At 42.7% G+C, this 25,187-nt stretch overlaps 2 long non-coding RNA genes across 3 annotated transcripts in view; one reads left to right on the forward strand and one right to left on the reverse strand.

The window, feature by feature from the left end:
• Window positions 1–25,187, forward strand: part of LOC113623164 (uncharacterized) — a 205,338-nt gene that overhangs the window by 133,399 nt on the left and 46,752 nt on the right. The window lies entirely within an intron of this gene.
• On the reverse strand, window positions 11,786–18,725 carry LOC113623165 (uncharacterized). Of its 2 annotated transcripts, XR_003433806.1 has the most exons (4): window positions 17,318–18,725; window positions 15,176–16,285; window positions 13,167–13,271; window positions 11,786–11,833 (listed from the first exon to the last, which is right to left on the reverse strand). It is a non-coding gene; the product is annotated as an uncharacterized LOC113623165 (long non-coding RNA). The 2 variants fall into 2 exon arrangements; XR_003433805.1 differs by having other exon boundaries at window positions 15,176–18,725.

Consider the following 25,187-nt stretch of genomic DNA (forward strand, 5'->3'; position numbering starts at 1 on the left):
GGCCTCTCACTGTTGTGGCCTCTCCCGTTGCGGAGCACAGGCTCCAGACGCGCAGGCTCAGCGGCCATGGCTCACGGGCCCAGCCGCTCCACGGCATGTGGGATCTTCCCGGACCGGGGCATGAACCCGTGTCCCCTGCATCGGCAGGCGGACTCTCAACCACTGCGCCACCAGGGAAGCCCTAGAGTCTTCTATCTTTTGAAGCATATTCACAAATCATAAAAGTACTTTTGTGAGAACACATCATTCTTATCTCATTGTGTCCTCAAACAAACTTGTGAGTTCAGGCCCAAGGCACTCACCCCTACATGACTAATGAGGGGAGGCTGAGGCCCAGAAAGGTTATGTGACTTGCCTAAGGACACACAGCTTGTATGGGAGGCACAGAGCCTATGCTCAGACTCCCATCTCCACAATCTCCTCTATTCTGTCTCCTTCCTGTTCTCTCCAGAAGCATAGTTCAGTTTTAGGTTTCCCAGCAGTTTATTTTTCTAAATAGCATTGAGAAAAGGCAATTTTATTAATATATTAATATAAAGAATGAGTTGATGAGTGCCTTTTATCTTCCTCAAATCCTCCAACCAAAATATTTCCACAAAAGGAGTCTACAAAACATGCTTGAGCATGATTGGAAAAAGAGGACCGGAACAGCATCTAATGCTTAATGAAATGTATAAGGGATAGAACTGGGCTTTTATTTGAAACGCAATGTTCATTTTGCTGCCAAATAAAATAAAACAAGTATGAAACAAGAACAAACCACTGTTGGACGTGTTTCCCTAAAGACTTGGACACAATGTGAAACCAGGAATTTATATGTTGCCTTTTTTTAAAAAAATAAAGGAACATGTACCTTTTGAGTAGGCATGACTTTTAGTTTTCTTTTCCATGGTGGGACTAATTTTGCAAGAGACCAAAATCGATTCATCCCTCATTCCTCCTGGAGACCAGGACATACAATAAACCCATTTTCCAAAATGGCACCCCACCATGACTTGAGATGAGTGGGGCTGGGTTTGGACACTTGAGAGCCCCCATTCTCATCATCCTATGGCTTCCCTGATTAAGATGAGGTGACCCCAAGGGGAGCCATAGCTGGCTAAGCCAACGAGATCCCTTTCTTTAGATATTTTCAATCGCAGAGAGGAGGATTCCAGCTGGTGTAAATACTTGAGTAGGGAGAACATGGAGATCGGAGCTAAGACAGCTACATTGGGCCACGTTCAAAATGAGCATGCAGAGAAAAAAGGTGAGTAGAGAAAGAGAGAAAAATGGAGTAGAGACAAAAAGGGTAGTGAAGGTATGAGAAGATATGAGAAAGACTGTGTAGGTCTTGAGAAACAGAGGGACAATTTTTCGAACCCAGATTCCAACTCCAGTCTAGGAGGTCTGGCTGGACTTCTTGTCCTAAGAGTCCATAAGTTTCCATAAGTTGCCCTCATGTCTTGGCAGAGTATGATATTCTATTTGTTGGGTAAAATATTCATTAAATAACCCTCCTTCTTCCTTGGGCTACTTTGAGTGGATTTTTGCTCCTTACATCCAGAGGCTTTGGTTGGTATCATACAGCTTTCTCTAGCTGACGTACAGGTTGGTGGGGTTCATTCCAATGATCAGGTGAGGGTTTTTTTCCTTTCTTTCTTTAATATGATGTTTTATTGTACATTTAACATGTTCCAGAATCTGTGCAAAATATTTCACTGCATGATCTCATTTAAGTCACACAACAATTGAGGTTAGTACGTACAATTTAGTACGCACAGTAATCAGCAATAAATACTACTTTAACCCAGTTTTATAGAGTAGAAAACTAAGGATAAGGGTAAGAACAACTGGGCTTCCCTGGTGGCGCAGTGGTTGAGAGTCCGCCTGCCGATGCAGGGGACGCGGGTTCGTGCCCCAGTCCGGGAGGATCCCACATGCCGCGGAGCGGTGAGACCTGTGAGCTGTGGCCGCTGAGCCTGCGCGTCCGGAGCCTGTGCTCTGCAACGGGAGAGGCCACAGCAGTGAGAGGCCCGCGTACTGCAAAAAAAAAAAAAAAAAAAGTAAGAACAACTGGTCTGACCCAAGGTCATGCAGGTAGTACATGGCAGAGCTACTATTAAAACCTAGAACTGGGCAGGTCATTTAACATTTCTTTGCTTCAGTTCCCTAACTGTAAAATGGGGACAATAGTATTTACAAAGAAGAAATGTTTTGAGATCTAAAGTCAAGAGGTAAAGATATAAAAGTGTCTAACATGGTGCCTGACACTCAGTGCTCAATGAATCTTTGTTTAAAATAACAATAAGGCCAGGGTTCTTACCTGAATTTCACAGCTGGGCTCCAGATCTGTTTACTCCCCACCAGGTTACATGCGAATTTTATGTATATGACTGTGTCCACTCTTTTTTTTTTTGCTCCTGGAGAGAGTGTTTGCTTTCAACAGTTTTCACCTAGGTCGGTGCTGCCTCAACCCCACTCCCAAAGTGAAAAATATATACTTTATAGGAAGATTAAGATCCTCCTTTGCTTCCAGTCATTACTCACTCAACTCCAAGAAGGAAGAGTTTTGCAGAGTCATGGTGAACTAGGTGGAGTTTTTGTGTGATAAGGAAACAAAAAAAATGCTTGACTTCTACGTGGGAGTCCTGGCCCTTTTGCTTATATTCCACACTGCTTCTCTCACTTGGTGATCTGTGTGGCTAAAACAAAACTGTTAACACTGGGCTGTCTTGTATTGGGGAGATATTTGAGGAGAGGTGGGGTCTCTTAGGCCTCCCCATCCCAGGCAAAATAAATCCTCACAGGTACGTAGGTCTGAGCCCACATGTTGGGAGATTGGGGCCAAATCCTCAGGGGGTAATAAGTCTTCCTTTGTCAGCTCTCCTTATCACGCCCTTATTGTTGGTAGCTTTTCAGCAGGAGAGAATTTGAGGTCAAGATCCCATCTGATATTTCTCTGCCTCTCAATAAAATAGTTTAGCAATTTCTTATCATCCTTTGTGATTACACACACATACACGCACATAATAGCAAAGTCTCAGGTGGAAGGTTTCCAACCATTTGACTGACTTTAGTTGATAAAGATCTAGATAACTTTATTTTCTATTATAGCTTCAAAATTTGGGAAAGTAATTCCATGAATAAAATCAGCCATTTTGTCTCTTTTTAACATATAACCCAAATAATAGCACAAAACATTTATTGAGCACTCATTTTATGCCAGTAACTAAACTAGTGTGTTACATGTGTTCTCTTTAATTCCTAACCACCCTATGAGATTGGATATATTATTATTTCCACTTGTAGACTAAGAAGCCATGCCTTGAAGAGGATACAGAACATCTCCCAAGTTACCTGATGGGTATCTGACTGGAAACTACAGTGACTAAACTGTCACTGGTGTGCTTCATGCTATGGTAGGAAGTGTGTGATGTGTGAGTGGAATCCCATCTGTGAGGACATTTGGGTTTAATTTTCATGTCTCTCATAGCTGGAAAAATCAATTCTCAGTTTCTCCACCCAAAAAATCAGGTATCTTGATACCTGCCTCCTCCTACATCAGAGATGAGGCCTCTCTCTCAGTGTGCACACATGCTCCCCAAAGACAAAAAGTTATCCAGCTTAGCTTTTACAATCCAGATTGTTAGAGATCAGCCAGCAATGACATACTCTCTGAACTTCGTAGGAAAGAAAATCCAAATTTGTTACTGTCTATGGAGCCAGCAAGTATTAGAAATTAAAGTTTTACTAACATCCTCTATCTTCTTAGTTCTCTACTATTACACTGTAGAATTGTTGTATTGGTCGGCTGGAGCTGCCATAACAAAATATCATAGACTGCGTGGCTTAGACGACAGACGTTTATTTCTCACAGTTCTGGAGGTTGCGAAGTTCAAGATCAATGTACTGGCCAGTGTGGTTCCTGGTGAGGGCCTTCTTCCTGGTTTGCAGATGGCCACTTTCTTGCTGTATCTTCACATGGCAGAGAGAGGGAAATCTCTCACTCTTCCTCTTTTTCTACAGCCACTGATCCCATCATGACCTCATTTAGCTCTAGTTATCTCCCAAAGACCTCCCAAATAATCTCTCTAAATTGAGGGTTAGGGCTTCAACATATGAATTTTGGAGGGCCACAACTCAGAACACAGCAATTGTAGTTTAAAACAACTGAGGACCAACAAAGGGTTAATAACATTATTTTACTGAGTAACTAATTATTTAAAATTAATTAAATTTCAGTATTTAACACAAAAATAGACTAAAGGAAGGTCCTTTAAATGCACTTAGCTATACAAAATACACTGGTGTCCTATTTTTTTTCATCCTACTATGGACTGACAAAACTTTGTCATAAAGTGAATTTTGTAAACCATTGCTGTTGAAAGGTTTTGTATGACTTTACAGTTGAAGAGACAGAAAGTTTGCTTTATTTAAAAAAAGTGTTTTGGAGTTCAACTAATTTGTGCAGAAAGTTTTCCTAATTTTTGAACTGTTGGAATTCTGCTCTGAGGCACTGCTTAGTGGCAAAGAAGTTGGGAACACTCAGTCATTGACAGACATTATAATTTAAGACATGTTTATTCAGCCCAAAGTCAAGGACATCAAAGTGGACAATTTTAGCTTTTTATCTGTGCATGGTTCATATAACCCTTGGTTATCCAGTGTAAAATGTTAATTTTAATCTTCAACAAATAATACTAGATAAATAGAATATCAATCTTTGGTAAGTAAAACTAGACTCAGAGGTATTAACCCCTGCAGGTAATGTCTACCCCAACTAACTATATATCTCTGGATACAGTTGGAGAAGAATTTCAGCTATTTAAGATTCATAAGGTCCCAGCTCCAGCTAGGACTTCAAATCATGTTTCCAGAACACAAGAACACTTGATAAAGTTGAGGAGAAAAATTTTTTAAAAATATGTCACCAGGCAGCTTGGGAGTGATTTAACAGAACCATCCTACAGGGTATGAATTTAACCTTTGATCTCTGAAATGAAGGTCAGCAAATTTGTTTTTACTCTGCATCTCTTATAATCAACTCAGTGTCTGGGTAAATCAGTTTCTAAAGAGGAGGCTGTGTTTGCAGATAAGTGATACTTTCACCCTCCAATTTTTAACCACTTAACCCTCTCTTCCCTGAATTAAATTCTACTGCTATTCTCAACTTTTTGTGGGAAGGGAATCTAAAAACTTTAAGATGCCATATATTAGAAAGGGGGAAATGCCATACTGCTGCCTGCAAAAGAAATAAAATGTCCGACAGAATGTTTTAGGGAATTTTTTTTCCTTCTAGGAGATGAACACATGAAAAGATACTGGTTTTTACCTATCAGTTCACCTGAAGTCTTCTTGCTAATAATCTAGGACTGGCAAAGTATAGCCCATGGGCTAAATCCAACCCATTGCCTGTCTTTGTAAATAAAGTTTTATTGGAACACAAACACACTCATTCACTTAGGTATTACCTCTGGCTGCTTTTGTGTTACAATGACAGACTTGAGTTGTTGCAACAGAGATCATATGTCTCACAAAGTCTAAAATATTTGCTTAACACAAAATGTTTGCCGACCACTGCTTCAAATCAAAGAAAGAGGCTTGGAGTGGTGACATTATGAAAATACATCCTTAGCCCAGATACGCCAATGGCTTGGGGGTAAATGAAGATGGACATCGGTGTTCATCCAAATATTCACTTTGCAGAAACAGTCTGAGAATGACATTAAGGTGATGAAAAGAACAATAGTTGGGGGTGCATCCTAATGAGGTATAGACATAGTGACTAAAATTATTCCTCTGATTCTCCAGCAGTCTATCTAATAAAAATATGCTACGGTGGAGATGAACCCAGAATCTTCAGCTAATGTCAGCCATTTGGGAATAAGAGTTCCTTCTCTGCAGCAGATGTGTGGCTCAAAGTTCACCACGAGTGCACTCACAGAGAGAGCACAGCATGTGCTGTTCAGCGAGGGACCAGCACTGGCCTGTCAATGGAATAACTAATTTCCTTAAAGGACTTGGGGAAACAGTGGGGGTTGGGAGCTAGGCTAGAACTGGGAAAAAACAATTTTAACCCTTTCTGGGAATGACTGTTTTACTTCTTAAATAGTGATGATTCTGTCCAAGAAATGCCTATTGAATTTAAACCAGAAGAATGCCATGCGCTCTGTAGCCGTCCTTGCCAGTCATCCTACATGGCTAGCTGCCAGGAGGTTGACACACAAAGGCGATCGTTGCATGCATGGTTATTTCAGTCATAGACACTCGTCATTCCTTGAAATTGCTCCACTCTAAGGATTCTAAACTCCAACCTCCTCTTGCCCATCTTAGAAGTCAAGTGCATGGGCTGATGTGAGTGGACTCCCTCGATTTCCTTCTCCAGCCCAAACTGCCAGGTATTCATCCTGGGTCTGGATTTTCACTTCTCTCTTGGAAGAAGAAGGGCAGAGACCCACCTCTGGGCCTGAGCATTGCCATGTTCTCTGCCCTCTTTGGGACGTTGCTTTGTCATCTGCAGGTGCTTCCTTTCTAATGACTCTTTCTGTTTCCCTAACTAATATGCTTGGGTCTCACTTGCCCTAAAAATAAGAAAAACCAAAACCAAAACCATCCTTTCTTGAGCTTAATGATTTTCTTTTGCCATTTTCCTGGCTTTCTTCCTTTTCACTCTCCGTAGCAAGGATAGGACTAGGTCATGCTGTAATAACACACAGCCCCTACATCTCAGCGGCTTTCCACAACCACCCAACTTCTGTAAGGATGTACCTACACTGCTGCCACCTACTTCCTCTGTCCACTCACTGTCGTCCCCACCCACATCTTCTAAAACCTGGCTTTTGTCGCCATCACTCCACTAAAACTATATTTTGTTGTTGTTGTTGTTTTAAAATTTTTTTTTTCTTAAAATGGTCTCTTTGTTATCTAGCTAACCATATTCTCCCTGCTATTTCCTCCTTGGTTTCTTTGTAGAAGTTGACCCAGACTTTAATCCCCTTCTTCCTGAAGCCTGTTCTTAGTTTGCATGATAGTGTTTGCAACATTTTCCAACTTTCCCATGTCCTTTGTATATACTTTTTCTCTGTCTCCTTCACTCATTTCTCCTGCTCAGTGGAGGTTGTCCAGACAGCTCAGACTCTTCTCTGCACTCTTTCTGTGCTCTCCCTGGGGCTTTATTTAGCCTTTAGCTCGGAGCATGGAACTCCTAGCTAATCCATCCATTCATCCCTCCATCCATCCATCCATCTATCCCTTTTTCCAGATCTTGAACTACATTTGAAACTTTCACTTGGATTACACTTGCAAATTAATGTAAATTCACAGCCTCTCTGTTAAACCAGCCCTTCTCCTTCCTGTTCATGGAACTGTATCAGTTAAAATGCTGTGGCTACAAGTGATGGAATATCCCAACTCAACTAGTCTAAAATATAAGAAAATTTATTATCTTAAGTAATGGGAAGTCTAGGGGCTTCTTTTGGCACTGACCTGCTCTGTGGCTCCTTTCCTGGTAGGGAGACTATTATAACATCCCTAATGATCATATTCACATACATTGGCCTCCAGAAAGAGAAGCCAAGTTTACTTTGTGTGTGTGTGTGTGTGTGTGTGTGTTTCAGAGCAATGAAATCTGTTCCAGAAGTCTCCCTAGCAGTCTTCCTTTTTGGTTGTTTAAAAAAATTAATCACAGCTTTATTGAGATATCCTTTGCGTAGCATATAATTCGTACAATTCCGTGTTTTTTAGTACATCCACAGAACTGTACAGCCATCGCCACAATCCATTTTAGAACACTTTCATTGCCCCCAAAGAAAGCCTGTATCCATTAACAATCACCTTCTGTCCCCCTCTCCCCAAAGCCCCTGACAGGCACTAACCTACTTTCTGCCTTTACGATTTGCTGATTCTAAACATTTTGCTCAAATGGAATCACACGATATGTGGCTTTTTGTATCTGGCTCCTTTCACTTATCATAATATTTTGAGGCCCATCCACGTTGGGCCTCCATGAATCAGGATCTCGTTCTTTTTTATTGCGGAATAATAGTATTCCACGGTACGGACATACCACATTTGTGTATTCATTCCCTAACTGATGAACATTTGGGCTGTTTCCACTCCTTTGTTTCTCTTTGCCAAGAATTTCGCCATATGCTCATGCCTAATCCAATCACTGGGAAGAAAATGGAGCCACGTGGATGTCTTGGACAGATCAATACCCACCCCCTGGGGCTGCGGATAAGTGCGTCTTCTCTTAAGCAGTGGCCACTTAGAGAAGGGTGAATATTTGAACAAAATTGGAGGAGGGGAAGAGAGATGGGGAATGTGGGATAGACAAAAAACAGGGTCTGCTAAAGGCAACAATCAATACATTTTTAGTCCGAAAACTGGCTCTTTCTTCTTCCTGACCAGTGATAGCCAATTGGTAGCCAAGCTTGTATGTTTGATCTCTGCAGTTCCCTCTCTCTCTCTCCCCTCTCCCCATCCCCTCCTTTGCCTGGTGTCCCCTCCCCTGCCCCTTCATTCTCCTATTCTCATCTGTTTTTTTCTAACAACCTCCTGCTTACACCAGTCCTTCTCTTGTACCCCTTTTCCCCTCCAGTCCATCTTACACATCTTGGTGAGAGTACTCTTTTCTCACCAGCATTCATCTACTAGGAATAATGTCTCAGCCCCTGCTCAAAAGTCTTCTGCAGCTCCCTTGCCTATAAAACCAAGTCCAAATTTATCACTCTCACAGTTAAGGTCAGCCTGATAATAACTTTATTTATCTTCTAAGTTACAAATCCCTTTTTCTATTTATGAAAGTCCTACCCACTCTTTAAGACATCTCAAATAATAAGAGCTAACATTTGTTAAACTGTGGTTATGGTTACGTCTCAGCACTGTTCTGATAGTTACGGAGATAATTCCATTGATTGCTCCTAAGAGGTCTATGAGATCCCTCTCTCCCTGCCTCGCCTTCTCACTCTCTCCCCCTCTCTTTTTCTCCCTCTCCCTCCCTCTTCTCCTTCTTCCTCTCTCTCTCTTATTCCCACTTCTTCAACTAGACTTCCTGACCCCCAATACCTTTTTGTGGTGACCTAATTCATATCCATTTGGTGATGTGATCATTGGCTTCAGAGGGGTTCAGTCTACCAGACTGAATGGGGCAGGGTGCTGAAGGAGAGCGATAGCGCCATCCTTCAAATGAGTTATCCTTTCCAGGTGTACAGGGTTTAACGGCCTTCTAGAATCTGCATTCCCAGACTTCCAAGTCCCAGGCTTGAGTAGACTCAATTCTAGGTGTCACCTGTCATGTGTGACATGCCAAAGAGATACAATAATAACAACAGTTAATATTAAAGGAGCACCTACTATGTGTCAGGCACGGTGATGGGCACTGTACATGCTCCAATCTCACGTCACCCTCACGTCAACACTGTGAGTTCCTTCATTTTACGGATGTGGAGACTGGGGCCCAGAGAGGTTAAGCAGTTTGCCCAATGTGTCCCAGGCAGGGCGTGGCAGAGCCAGAATTCCAAACCAAGTCCACTTGACTCCAAACTCTTTCCTCTTTACCTCTCAGCCCCTCCACACTGCCTCCACAGTTGGCAAGCCTGATTGGATCGCAGTCTGCAAGCAATTAGCGAAAGCAGCTCTCCAGCAAATCTAAGAAACAAGCCAATCTGTAAAAGGGGAGGGGAAAGCCATCTTAGAAGAGAGAGCTCTTTTCCTCCCCAGCTGGTTGAGGGGGAGCAGTTTGCCACAGGCTGCTGAGGGCAAGGAAGGGGCGGAATGTTCACTGAATGTTCATTTTCCCAATTGTTTTTCTATGACATTGAGCTCACACTCCAGGGAAAATGCAGGGCCTGAATTGAAATGTCGTCCAAAGCCATTCAGCCAGGGCTTTAAAAGAAGCTTTTGTTGGTGAAAATCCCTTTACTGTCCTGACTCTCCCTGGGCTTAAGGTTGCTTGATAAAGTACAGGATAATCGGTTCAATTTGAACTTCAGATAAACAACAAATATTGTTTTATTGTAAGTATGTCCCATGCAATATTTGGGACATACTTATACTAAAACGTTGTTCATTGTTTATCTGAAATCCAAACTGACCTGGGTGTCCTGTATTTATCTTGGTAAATCTGCCACCCCTGCCTGAACTTCAGGGAGAAGCCTGTTCCCTTCTGCCCTGATGGCCGACCAGAGTCCGACAGGTTATGTCAGAATCTAAGGACGCATTCTGGAAGCTGCATGCTTATGCTTATTCTATGTTGTCCCTTTAAGGAAACTTAAAAAAAATGATGTAGGCTTTGTATATAATAATGACAATCAATAAGACTAATAATCCTTTCAGGATCTGGGAAATGCCTGGAGGGTTTGGGGAAATCAACTTTCCACTCTTGGAAGCTTCTCAGTGTAATTTGTATTTAATAAAGAGCAGCAGCATCGCTGCCACAGCATCTTGGGAGAGCATCCCACAGAGGAAGTGGGAGAAGGCCCTCACTTCACTGGAGCGGAGGCCTCTTCCTCGGTATTAGGGCTGAATTCCAAGCTCAGCAAGACCAAGCGACAATGGAGGACCGGGTACAGGAGAGGGAAACGGGAGGATGGAGAAGGAAAAGGGGGCGGGAGAGGGAAGAGGCTTCGGTGCAAATTCAACATCGGTTTCTCTCTTGCGATGCTCCCTGCTTCCCTCTTAGTGATAAATCTGAGAGCACATTCTTGGCATTGAGACTCCCCTGCTTGGACCCTTCTCTTTTCTTGGTTCCTGGCACAGTGAGCTTGGCCATTTGCTGCAGTGCTGGACCATTCCAGGGAGTGCCCCTTCTAACCAGCAGCAGCCCAGCTGTCAGAGCAGTCTCTTCAAAAGGGAAGACACCCTGGGAGGGAGAGTGTTTGCCAAGCAACTAAGTGGCCATGTTTCCAGGTGTTTAGTGTATGTATGTGGGTGTGCGCAGCAGCGAGTACAAGAAGCCATTGTGTTCTGCACGCTGAAGCTGGCCAGGAGCCTGGTAGCCAGGGTGGGTCACAATTCACTGCAGCTCAACACATTTTTATTGAGCTTCTAAGTCCAATGCCCTGTGCTCAGCCTGTAGAAAATGTAAAGATAAGACTGATCCCAGCTTTCAAGGGACTCAAAATCTAATTGGGGATCAGGCAAAGAGACAGTAACATGACATGCAGAGCAGGGAAAGGATCCTCAGAGGGGTAAAAGCCAAAGTTTTTAAGATGTTCGAGAGAGTGAAAACATTTGCATGGAAGAGAGATCAGGAAAGATGCAATGGAGGAGCTGGCATTCAAAACGAGCCTTGCTGGATGGGTGAGATTTCATTAAGTCGGGCATGGAGAAGATATATTTGAAAACTGGTGTTTTATTGTATTTCATATGGAAATAAATTCATTCTTAACAGATCTAAAATGAATTCCACTAACAGTAAGCACGGTCATACCAGGGGTAGTATTAAAAGCAGACTGGCTTGACCAATTTTATTATCATGTTTTCTCCTCTTGGAGTAGCCTTGGTGGTATCAATAACTGACATGGTTGGCTAGAACAAAACACCGAGCCCACGTGCCAGACGTGGTGCTGTGTGGTTTGCATACCGTATCTCAATACGACGAATGAATGGCAGCCTCCTGAATAATACTATCATCTCAATTGCAAGATTAAGAATATGGTCAAGGGCTTCCCTGGTGACGCAGTGGTTGAGAGTCCGCCTGCCGATGCAGGGGACACGGGTTCGTGCCCCGGTCCGGGAAGATCCCACATGCCGCGGAGCGGCTGGGCCCGTGAGCCATGGCCGCTGAGCCTGTGCGTCCGGAGCCTGTGCTTCGCAACGGGAGAGGCCACAACAGTGAGAGGCCCGCGTACTGCAAAAAAAAAAAACAAAAAGAATATGGTCAAGATGGACCTAAAGATGATCATACTAAGTGAAGTAAGTCAGAAAGAGAAAGACAAATATCATATGATATCAGTTATATGTGGAACCTAAAATATGATACAAATGAACTTATTTACAAAGCAGAAACTGACTCACAGACATAGAAAACAAACTTATGGTTATGAAAGGGGAAAAGGAGGAAAAGGGAGTGGGGGAGGGATAAATTAGGACTTTGGGATTAGCAGATACACACTACTATATACAAAATAGATAAACAAGCTCTTACTGTATAGCACAGGGAACTATATTCAATATCCTGTAATAAACCACAATGAAAAAGACTATATATATATATATATATATATATATCTGAATCACTTTGCTGTACACCAGAAACTAAGATAACATTGTAAATCAACTATACTTCAATTTTAAAAAAAGAATATGATCAAGTCAGTTTATACAAATCCATCCCATCCACCCATCCACTCAGATTCAGGTCTTCTTCCATTGACATTAAAAAGCAATTTCTCTATTATTTTTCTTCCTTCAAGTTTTTTTCATTGAGATACAATTTTTGGCAATGTGTAGATTCAGTAAAAATGACCAATATGGGTTAATAGATAGCTAATTTCTCTATTTTTAAATTTATATTGTAAAAGTATTGCACAGGTGGAATCCTATTTGTAATGCATTTCACTAAAACACAGGTTTTGGTTTTGGGAGTTATGTGCCCTTTTGAGCTCTTGTTATCACTGTGGGCTGCTGTATGTATAAATATAGCACATTTATATTAATTAAGAAATCAGGCATAGTAAGTTTTTGGTAGTTCTTGATCAATATTTGTCCACCTCTTTAGAAATGTTTGAACTTTCAGTAGAGTAGGTGATGATTGCTACTGAACACATATGTTATACTTTAATACCTTAAGAAGATATAGGAAGGTTTCTCATATATTTTAAGGAAACTGTGGTATAACATTGTTTGAAAGTGGCTGGGTTTTGCTTAATTGTGGCATAAAGTTCTAGAAAAGAAAGGCCCTGGCTCCTTTAAGAAAGAGGTGGAGGGTTTTGGCAGCCTGTGAAAGCTGTTGGCACACTCCTTGGAGCAGAAGCCACTTTCCAAGTCAATGAAGTCTTGATAGAGGAAGGAGAAGTAGAGCTCTGAGCTGGCTTTATGGGGGCCTAGGTAACCATTTCCCAATTTAGAAAAAAAAAAATTTCCCAGGGAAACAATATCATGTAGGCCTCGACGGTTTAGCTTTCTTTATAGCTAATCATCTTCAAGGGATCAAAGGAGTTTTTCATTTTTTTTTAACTTACCAGCAAAAGGAAAGGATCCCCTTGAAAGTAGCCCTCCAGATACATTGATGAGGGTGGGTACCAAGGTAGATGGTTGCCTTCTCGCAGGAGGGCTCAGCACAGAGGCTAGTCAGAGAGACAGTGGTACAAATCAGGCTCTGCGAAGATCTCAGGCAAGTGACTTGTTCCCTTCACCTTTGAATTTCCCCATCCAGCAAACTGGCCTCCTGCTGCTACTTCATAGGGCTGATAGGAGAATGTATTTTCTCAACAAATAGGTATTGGGCACCGCTCGTGTATCAGCCCTCCTCAAAGAAAAGAGACAGCTCCTGCCTCCATGGAGTGATTAAATGAGACGATGCCTTCAGAGTCCACCGAAAGGAGCCAGTACCTGCTGTGGGGAGGCTATTGTCCCAATGATAAGACGTGCAAGTGAATGTAAAGACCCATTTCCCAGACTTCTATTGGAAGACTATCCCAATCTGAAGCACTGATAAGAAGCGTGATACTTAGAAGTTCTAGAGTTTAGGTAGACTCCCAGAATGAGCTTTCCTTAGGCCTGGAAGTACGATGGCATTGGGCAAAGTGGGGGAAAGATCCCCAAATTATATTTCTAGGGTTGGAATTTCTTTTTCCTTTCATCTTTCTTATATTGACATACTTGTTATGTGTACGAGTCATTAGCTAATAAGTGGTTAAATCATGTATGTGGATATTTTAACAGAGTTCCTTCCTTCCTTCCTTCCTTCCTTTTTCCTCACTTGCTCTCTCTCTCTTTCCCTTCCCCCTCCCTTCCTTTCTTTCTTAATACAAAAAGCATCAAGACTAGATCTTGTACTCTAAAAAAACCTGATTAGCTCATCTACCGAGCATCTCTCATGACTAAGGCTCCTCAGAAATGGCTGTCATGGGCCTACTAGAAATTAATCAACATCTCTGTCAACAGAAAACGTCACTGCAGTGTTGCAATATTTGTATACTTGATGTCTTATTTTACTGCATAAAACACATTATTCCCTCTTAAATACTGGTGTCTAAACGTAACTTGAGACCACAGAAAAGGTCTTCTAAAAAATATTTCTTCTAAGTACGGTCTATGAAAAAGTAGCAGAGAATGACGCTTTTTGTGTACTGCAACTTCAGCTGCCATATGGTACAGACCAGACTGTATTTTTAATATCTATTAATGAACAAATTGATCTGTCAACAAACAGTTGTTGAGTATGTACTTTGTGCAGAAACTCATGTTGGATCCTGAGGGGGTTACCTCCAAAATTTACGTAAACGAAAAATAAGACAGAATTTTCCCTTTGGGGACCATGAAGTTGGGAAGATACCAAAAAGTTAATTAACAACTCAAAGCCAAGTGATAGTTGTCCCCTCCAAAAATGACAAAGCAGAGAGTATTGAGGAGGCTTTGTCAGGGAAGTTGTTCTTCAAACACAGGTAGGGTTTAGGCAATTCATTTTCTAAAACTTGTATAATGACAAGCCAGGGACAAATGTCTTCCTAGCAACCTCAGCTGCCATGTGGTACAAAACAGACTGTATTTCTCATATTTATCAGCTAACAAATTCCTCAGTCAACAAGCATTCCTTGAGTATCTGCTTTGTACAAGAACCAATGCTGGATCTTTTAAACTTGTTTTTTAATTTTGGAACTTAATGAATTTCAGAACATATGTGTTGAATATTTGGAGGACAGATTTTTTCAACCTCTGTAATGTTCTGGGAGAAGTTGAGTTCAGCTTCCAAGAGCCAGCCTCCTCCCCCACTTCCCAGAGCCTCTGAGGCGATGCATTCAGCATCCCCCAGAGCACAGATCACTTGAAAGCCCAAAGTGTAAGAATGATGACATGCTGCTGAGCCCTTCTCCACTCACAAGCACTTTGCGTCTGAGTGAAAGGGAAGTTGAGGCTAGGAGACGGATGAATCTTGAGGGGCTACTTCCTTAAACTTCAAAGCAAGCAAAGTTCCAGGCATCAGACAATGGAATTACTTTAGTTGAGAAGGAACTCAATGCACAATAACCTGGTAACTCCCGAAGTGAAAATACGGACTTGCTCCTCGTTCGTTCCCGGGTCCACGGATCCAAGCCATGAACGAAGAGTGCTTGGCTCATTAAGAAGGACAGATTTGCGGGTGTGCTGTGGAGCCGCCCAGGTTTTCTGAGGCTGGGAGTGGGTTACACAGAGTGCCACAGAGTGAGAAAGGACGATGTTTGGAAATAGTTTTCTGCTTCCAGTGCTGAGATTGCAAGCGTTTTCTTAGCCCTGTGGAATTCCTCTAACAGCCTGGGGATTTCTAGGTTTCTAAGAAGCTTGAGGTGGTTGTTAACCTAATACACAGTCGAAGGGAGCCAAGACAGCCTCCCTAGGCCAGCCGTGTGGTAGGATGTCTTCGTAAAAGGCTCTTTAAAATCAGGGGTGTAAGGGAATCCTTCTTTCCTGAACTAGGGCCTCTGAAACTGGCTCAGTGGTTCTTATCCTCATCTTCCTGCTTGCTTTGCTGAAGCACAGTGTAAGCAAATAAATAACAACCAATTGCTTAATGATTTTCATAAGGGTCCGTGTTTTCAAGGCAAGGGGCTCTCCTGAAATGTTTGATCTACTCCATATGACTCTGTTTTCCAAATGGCCGGCACATGTCGAGGCCTGCTGTCCTCTGGGTTACAGGAAGACGCCTTTGATGGGTTAACCACAGAGTAACTGAACTCTTTTTCAAGTCCCTTTCAAAAGTTCCTTTGTCCTGCTGTGGATCCTGCCACTTGGATGGTTTCAGCAGGAGATTGCTCCTGGCAAAGGGTTCTAGTACATTCTCCCTCTGATCTGGGTTTGGTCCTTAGGTAATACAATCTGTGATCTGGTGTCCCAAAGGTTTAAGCACCAGGCAGTTATGAAATAATTACCAAACTCTAGATGGGTCACTCATACTTTTCTGGCACTTTCCACCCAACTCCACACCTGAATGAATTTCCTTAAAGCCCAATGAAGTCATCGTCATTCTCGTAGGGAAGCCCTGATCTTGCTCTTAACAAAACTCGTTGGCAGCTGCCTGATGCTTCCTTCTGTAGGTTGTGACTGCTTTCAAGGTGGCCCTCCATGCTCTATAGTCTTGTCCACTGGGTCCACTGCATCCAGCCTGGGAAAAGAATGAACAGTGGGATGTTTAACCAATGATTTTCCTGACACTTTGCATATACATAGGAAAGTGGTGATTTCGTTTGGTGTATTTCTATAGATTTTGATATGATTCAAATCACAGCATACTGAGTGGGACATACATAGATATTAACAAGTTGGGAGGGAAAATTGAAGAAATGAAGAGGGAAGAAAAAGGCAATTCTTGTAGCTGCCAGCATGTGGACACAGTGCTTCAGGCACGTGGGAATCCTTGAGGACCAAAGTATTACATTCTGTGATTTTCTATACAAATTAAATCTGTTGTGAACAAAGCTTAATTTTTAATTCAAAAATGTAATAATTATTTATAAAAACATAACGGAATATGTGATAGAGCAGGATTTAAGAAAAATGAAAATATCTTTCCTTCTTTGCTCTGTTTTCAATGTTAAAAATATTTGTATCACTAATATTACCATTATTAGGTACTTCTTAACCCTAGATTAACTATATACTTCCAAGGTAGACTTTTTTCTTGCCTGCTGTGATGCTGGGTACCCCACAGCCTCAGCTTCTTACTCATTCATACAGTCTGTAAACTGCTGGTAGCTTTGGCCTGATTCAGTAAGTGTTTATCAAGTGGCGACTTTGCCAGGCCCAGCTCTAACGTGGGCTTCAAAAGCAGGTAATGCTTTTCTCTCTCTCTCTGTCCTGCTATTAATTGAAATCCAGTGATGGCAAAAGCTCTTTTTCAGGCTGCTGAGTAGTTCTCTTAGTTATTTTACCCTCATGCAAGAGGACTTGCTAATTTCAGACAAATCTTCAAACTGCATTTTCAATTTTGAGTAATTGAATTACCATCCACACGGCCACCTAGTGCAGAAAGCCAGGAGTCATAATGAACGCCTGTCTCCTCATTACGACCCTCCTCCCACGCCCAGTCAGTCAGCAGCTTCTATCGGTCTTCCTCCTAACTATGGCTGAAATCTGCTCTCCCCTCTGCCTCTACCATCAGGACTTTCCTCCAGCCTCTGAAGGCTGTGTCTCATACCTGGATTTGTCATGATGACCTCATAATTGTTCTCTTTGCCTCCATTCTCTTTCCTCTTCTCATCCACTCATTTCCTTTTTTGTACAAAGCTTAGATTTTCTTACCTGAATTAAAATTTATTAACGAATAAGTCATGGAGCTATGATTCATACCAGTTGGCAAAGATTTTTTTAAAAATTATGAACAGGTGTCGAATTTCCCTGAATGTTTCCCATTATGAATTGTAATATGTCAATGTGATAAATTATATGATTGATTTTCTAATGTTAAACAATTCTTGCATGCCATGTAAAATATACTTTATATGACATTTATATATACACACTTATTTCGGATTTCTTGCTTACATTTATTCAGTATTTCTGCTTCTTTGTCCATATGTGAGATTGATTCTTATTTAGTCCTTCTCTGGCTTTGACATCAGGATTATAATGACTTTATAAAACACGTTGGCAAGTTTTCTCTCATTTTCTATTCCCTAGAATGGTTATTTGTGAGGGGTTATTATTTCTTCCTTGAAGTTTTGGGAAGAAATTGTCCACGTACTCCTCTGGAGCTAGTAGTCTTTGTGGTGTACTTTTGACTGTGGAGTTAATTTTTTCCCCTTACTGGTTATGGGTTTATTCAGTGTCAATTTCTTCTCAAGTTTATTTCCATAATTTATGCTGTCTAAAAATTGTATGGTGTATCTAAGGTTTCAAATATATTGCTCTGAAGTTGTTCACGTGATTCCCTTATGATTTTTAAATATTTACTTTTTTCTGCTTCAATGTCCCTGTTCATATCTAGTACTGTTTAGTTCTGCCTCTTAAAAAGAAACCAATCATGCAGGAGTTTGTCTATTTAATTACTTTTTCGAAACAACTGGCTTTTCATTTTGTTGATCAGATGACCAACCATTCATTCTTGACAGCACCGCAAGAGTAACTTTTTGGAAACTCAAATCCGCTTTTGAAAACCCATCAGTGGCTCACCACACCACATTCTAGACCCAGCCTGCTAACTACTTCGCCAGTTCATCTCTCCACACTTAGCCTGTCTGCTCTCTCCTCCAGCAATATCAGATTCCTTCTGGGCCCCAAAATGTCAGCTCATTTCATGCTCTGTGCCTTTGTACAGAGTTTTCTTTTTCCCTCCATTATGCACTTAGTCAAAGTCTTTAAATTCCAGCCCAAGTTTTCCTCCTTTGTGAAGCTTTTCCTCACCTTTTCCTTCTCTCTCTAGGTAATTGCGTCCCCTCTACCCTATTTCTGTGCCTTGTACCTGTTCCTATTTTTCATCTCTCATACTGTTTTGTTAATGTGTCTGCTTCCACTTCTGGACCGTGAGATCCCTGGGGGCAGGTGCAATCCATTTTTCATCTTTATTATTACTAGCACTTTTTTTTTGGAATATTTGAATTCTATTTTTTAAATTTTTTTATACAGCGGGTTCTAATTAGTTACCTGTTTTATACATATTAGTGTATATATGTCAATCCCAATCTCCCAATTCATCACACCCCTCCCCCCCCTTGGTGTCCATACATTTGTTCTCTACTTCTGTGTGTTACTAGCACTTTTAACTTGTTTTTCCTATCCCCATATCTTTCCTTTTTTCAAAAAGAAAGAGAAAAATGTAGAGAAAAGATGATATTATGTCTTTTTCCTCTACTTTAAGAGAGGTTGGCATCCACATCCTCCAACTTAGATGCTAACTAAATTAATTTCCCTCTTCCTGCTTTGTCAATGTGCACTTAGCACCTGTGTACTAACATCTTTAACCTTCCAACTTTTCAAACCAATATTTTCCTCTTATAAGACCCAAACTATTTTATGTCTGGACATCTCAATGCATTTGAAATATCGGGGTATATATTGTCTTCCTCACAGAGAGTTTATTTACGAACATGTGCACTATTTAATTAAAAGCGATGGATGCTAGTATTTCACGACCAACCCCACTACCTTCATATTTAGGCGAAATATGGCAAGTAGGTAATTCAAAGAAAGCTCTGCTTCAGCTCATAGTTTTTCTCATCTAGGAACTTACACTTTACAGTCGTTGACCCAGATACGAATACACAAAATAAGATGCTATTTTAAAAAGGCAGTTAAGTGGTTCTGAAATATGGAAGTTAGAAACCTAGACTTGAATCCCAGTTCTGCCACTTACACATCAAGCAAAGGACTATAATCAGTTTTAGCACCATCAGTAAAATAGTGGCCATGAGACCCCCCAGCTACTTGTGAGGGTTAATCACATAATGTGGGGGAAATGCCTTGCCCAGTGCCAGGAACCCAGCACAGTGATACTCACTACCTTTTAACTGGCATGATAAAAAATCACCAATATACCTACCGTGCCAATGACACTTTCACATTTACAGCATTATTACGGAGGCATTCAACGTCAGCCCAATTAAAGAAAATCCTACTTTCCTTGAGGGTGTGCTTGCTTTCTGAACTTTGGGGCCTGGAGCAATGCCTTTTGCTAACCCATTTTATTTTCATTGTTTTAGTCAAAGGACAATTAATCAGACACTGGGATTTGGGAGTCTTGAGTCCCATTTTGAGCATGCACAGTCTGGTGACCTTGAACAATGAGTGGGATGATGCTGTTTTGGGAACATTTTTTTGCATTGCGCGGAAGGCAAAGCATTCGTCCTCTCCCTCCTTTCTGCCTGCTCAGCACTAACTTGTCAGGACATCGATGTTTTAATTCACAAGAAAAATCCAATTCATGTAATATCTTTATCCCTCTATGAACTGTGGGGGAAAGGCAAGTAACCAAGCCTAAATGTTCAGCCAGAAGCATTTGCCAATATCCCTTTAAAGTAATAACCTCTCCGCAAGGCCAGCAGCCCTTTAACTGACACCTCATCTTGCGGCTGGAAAGAAAACCTTTTCTGCACTCTCTGCTCCACCTAAACTGCTCGGGAACTGCAAGGCACTTCGTTTCTCCGGTCACCCTCGGCAGCTACATGCACCTTACCCATCCCTTCACTGTCTAAATCACGGGCTGAGGAAAAGTCCCCGTGGGAAGCGTGGATAGCCAGCAGCTGCGTTGGCCTGGCCAACTGAACTTCAGCTTGCTCGTTGGCTCAGCCCCAGGACTGATAAAGCCTTTGCTAAGCTTTAGATTTCCCAGGCTTTTGTGAGCAAAACGAAAGACTGCTTTCGTCCGTCCCGATGGCCTCTCCGTGTTCTTTGGGCCTGTTAACTCTTGTCTCGGGTAGCAAGAGAGTGAGGGGGACCGGGCCCGCTGTAGGGTCCACAGGCTTCCAGCCTTCTTCAAGTTGTCATTCCAGTGACACACACCAGATCCGAGTAGGACAGAGCTGCCCAGGGGGCCGCCCACCCCTCCTCCCCCTCCTTCCTCAGCCAGGAGGGCAGCCAGATCTCTTGTCAGCCCGATGGCATGACAGGGCTCGGGGTGGGGGGGGGATGGAGGGGGGCTATTAGGAGACGAGACCCACGCAGCATGAGCCTCGGGTCCAGCCCACACTCCTCCAGGGAGCGTAGCAATAAGCAGAAGGGCTCAGACAAGCCCATCTCTTGGGTTTGTTCAAAATGATTTCCTTCCAGCCATTGTTTTTGGAATGCTTTGCTGCGTTTCTTTAGAGTGGGCAGATGGCAGGATCCTGGAGGTGTAAAACAGCTACAAAAAACAAGATGATTCAAACAGAAGGAATATGTATAAACCCTGCTGGATCATCCTGATATTAATCAGGAGAATTGGCTTTTTTTTTTTTTTTTTTTGGTTTCTTTTCCAGGATGTTTAAAGTTTTCACCGCCCCCTGCCCTTTTGAAAAAGAAGAACACAATGTATAAATAGGCCACTTTTAGGGCTTTGGCTGGGAAAACTGGTGTCGTTTTTTGTACTCAGCTTATTTTGAGGATGAGCCCAGTTGAAAGACTTTAGAATAAGACCACTTGCTTTGAGTCGATGGAGGAAAGCGAAAATGGAACCCCCATAGAGGCAAACTGAAGCTGGGCAGCCAGGGCTGGTGCCGTCCAAAATACAGGAACCGCGCCTGAAAGAGATCATTTCAAGTTGAGCTGTGGTTTACCACAGTGTCCTCGTGATCAGTCGAGTGGTCAGATGTCAGGGGTGACTGAAAATAAGTTCATTTTCCCACAGTGAAAGAAAAAAGAAAAGAAAAAAAAAAAAGCAGCTTTGCACATACGAAACCAATACTTGCATATTTCAGAGTTTGGCTGGAGCAGGCTTGAAAATGTACCATCATCCTTGTGACTTTTGCGAAGACAGCTGAAGAAAAAACAACAGTTATTTGCTTTTGATTAGCCTAACAGTTTACCCACCCCACTCCCCCCTTTTCTTCCCCTAATGATCACAAGTAGTCTTTCCTGGTGTGATTGCTCTGTCCCATCGTTCGTTCTATTCGGAAGATCTTCCGGGAGCGAGGGTTACGCATTTATGTCACGACATTGCCGGTGGGGAGAAGAGAAGGAGTCACAGACTGATCTCAAGTTGAAGGCTTTGGTGATCACGTGCAGCCAGACCTTCCTCCTTCCGTCTCTGGCGCAGCCTGGCTTTAGGGTGGCAGCTGCCGAGGCATCTTTTCCTGCTGGGTGTGTGCAGGAGGACTCTGGGAATCAAAGCGTTAAAGTGTCATCTGCAGTGGGAAAGATGGCTTAACCACAAATGCATCCTGTGCTGGCCTAGTTATGTGTTACTCTGTGTGTGTGTGTGTGTGTGTGTGTGTGTGTGTGTGTGTGTGCACTTTTTTTTTTTTTTCCATTTCAAAACTCTTCTCTTTCATGAGCTCGTATCCTAAAATGTTTCCTTTCTAATTCAGTAAGAGGGATTCCATCCACAGTTCACCGCTCAGAACAGGGTGCTTTCTCCCATCACATCTGCCAGAGAAGCACTGAAAATCTCAAAGGTGAAAACACAGAACATCAAATCATTGACTGGAAGACCACAGGCTTGATTCGGAAATCACACACCAGGCAACCGGAAATCCCACTGTCCTGGGGCCTCTTCTTTCTCTTTGTCTTTTCGCTCATAATGCGTGCGTCCTGACCTGATCTCACCGAGCCAGCGGCACCTTGAGCAATTCAGGGGCTGTAAAATCCCCTGCCGACTTTGTTTTGGCTGCAATTGCAACCCACATGTGGGAGAATTAAGCTAAAACATCACAGAGCTAATAGCGCGCCTCTGTGCAGTGGTAGCAGATCAGTAGAAAAAGGTGACATCATGGATATTCCAGAACTTCAGGTCTGCAGTGCGAAGCGGCTTCCCTGCTGTACATCAGAGTCCAAACCTGGATCGGAGACAAAAACAACTCTCTCTTCTCATAAATATCTGCTCTGGAGCTCAAAAAATATTCTAAGTGCAATGGCTCAGAAATTGTCCCTTTCCTTGGAGACCCATCTGATTTTCCGAATCCAGTCACAAACTTTTTAATAGCATGTCGTGAACCTCTCAGCTCATTATTTCTCTTCAAAGGCCTCTGGTTTGCCAGCTTAGAGCCTGTGAAGTATTTGATGATGTGCTGTACCATAAATAAATGCATAGTACATGCTAAAGTCCATCCTTCACTACTCTGGCTTTCCCACCAGGAATACTGCCATGTAATCAGGGTTGTGTGATTTGCAGCAATTCCTCTGGATTGGTCTTTTTTTTTTTTTTCTTTTCTTTTAAACACACCCAGTGTGTAATGTAGGTAATAGAACAGATTTATCACGTTTATCTAAATCCCATTTTTTCTCTTCCTGTTCCTTCCCCTCTTCCCCCACTCCCCTCTCGTGTTTAGGACATTGGAAGTAAAGAGGGTAGGAATATAGACAGGCCCTCTAAACTAGCAATCACAGCTTTAACCATTCCTTACTGCAGGAAACCGACAGATTGGATAATTTACCATGTCTCTAATGCCCAGTGTTCCCTCAGATGTTTTGAAGTTGTGAGCAGACAACCATTTTACATGTGTAACCAGCCATGAAGGTTAGCATACAGAGTGGAGGTTATTGTTGTAATCAAATAAAGCTCACAGAAGCTAATCTGACATGTGTTTTGACTAATTTTTGATTGCATGGTAATTAGGCAAAAATGGTAAGCAATTGACCCAAATAACTGTCATTTGTATTGTTTTGTTGCAAATAATGTGACATTAAAATGGTTTGGGGAAGCGGGGGTGGGGCAGGGACATAGGAACACACGAATCCTACTCTCAGTCAGACTCCTTTTCCTGCAGTCACAGAGGGAAATAGACGGGGAGGGAACAGGGGTGTGCAAAGGATCTTTTTCTTAATACCTGGGGCTGTGGACACAAAGCCCATTGCATGGCCCAAGGAAGCATCGCCAGAAAAACTGCCTAGGCTCGGGCTCCATGCTGTCCCAGGACTAGGACCCAAACAGTTCAGGTCTTGCTTATTGGCTGTGGACTGCATCACCTGGGATCTTGTTAGAAATGTAGAATCTTGCAACTCCTCACTCCCCACCCCGACCCCTCAACCCTGCCACAGCCGAGCGTAGATTATAGTAAGATCTTTGCTGATTTCTATGCCCACTCAAGTCTCGGAAACACAGGCCCAGTCAACTTACTCTGTCTTCCTTCCCTAGATCAGTGGTTATCAAAGTGTGGTCCCTGGATCAGCAACGTCATCAACACCTGCAAACTTGTTAGGAATGTACATTCCTAGGCCCCAACACAGACCTACTGAATCAGGAACGGAGGGCAGGGCCAGCATTCTGTGGTTTAAAAGGCCCTTTGTGTGACTCTGAGGCCATTAACGTCTGAGAAGGACTACTCTCGGCCAAGAGTTCTCAAGCTTTCATATGCACTCAGATCACTTGGGGACTTTGAAACCTTCTGATGCTCAGGCTGATTCCAGGATCAATTGAATCAGGATCTCCAGGGCTGAGCCCCTGGCATTAGTGGTGTTTAAAACTTCCCCGATGTAGAGCCAAGTTTGAGCGCCAGCGCTTCTGAAACTTCGGCGACCTGGTAAAAATACAGCGCTCCAGGCTGTCTCCTAGTGCAGTGATCCTGGGCTTCAGGTGATGAAACCGAAGTCTGAGAATGCTTCACCACTGCTTCTCAAAATGTGGTCCAGAAACTAGCCAGACCAGCACCCAGCCACCTGGTGGGAGCTTGCTGGAAAAGTAATTTTCCTGACCCCACTGCAAAGTACTGATTGGAAATCTCCAGGATGACACCCAGATGAAGCCCGAGTGATTCTGGTGCACACTGATGATTGAGAGTCACTAGTCTAGACCACCTTCCCTAATGTGCTTGTTTTCCAGGCTGAGCTTATCAGTGCTGGCCTCGTGAAAGAAAGACTGCTGAGAAACAAGAGGAGCTACCCAAGAACAGGTGTATTTATCCTCTTCCTACATGGCTCTTTCTTTAAGAAATGTGGTCCATCCAGTGCCTTTGATTTTGACCAACGGTGCTCATAAAGAGTGGGGTAAGAAGAGTCATGGACTTCTTCTGAACATTAGAGGCAAAGCCACTTTCCAGTTTTCCAGTATCTCTAAAGAGAAGTCATTTGAGTGTTTCCCATGTCCTCACATCCACAGCCAGGACAAGCTCACACACTGTTATTTAATTAATTTAGTACTCATTGAGATGCTACCAAACATGCTCTGAAGCGGTGGAGTTTGGTATCATGGCAGAGATGGTTTTAAGCACAGAAATAACCCAAATAATCATGTAATTACAATCATGATGAGCACCACAAAGGAGAAATACAGGGGGCCATTAGAGGGCGTAATGCAGGCCCTAACTCACTTTTGAGTGGCCTGTGTAAAGCTGGGACCTGAAGGGTGAGGAATTACCCGAGCAAAGGAGCCGGAAAGCCAGGTTAGAGGAAAGATGTGTGCAAAGGCCCTGAGCTCGGGAAGAGCTTGATGAGTTCAAGGA

Source organism: Aethalodelphis obliquidens, unplaced genomic scaffold (assembly GCF_003676395.1).
Source record: "Aethalodelphis obliquidens isolate GAN/ISIS:26980383/991018 unplaced genomic scaffold, ASM367639v1 scaffold11, whole genome shotgun sequence".
Classification (NCBI taxonomy): Eukaryota; Metazoa; Chordata; class Mammalia; order Artiodactyla; family Delphinidae; genus Aethalodelphis; species Aethalodelphis obliquidens.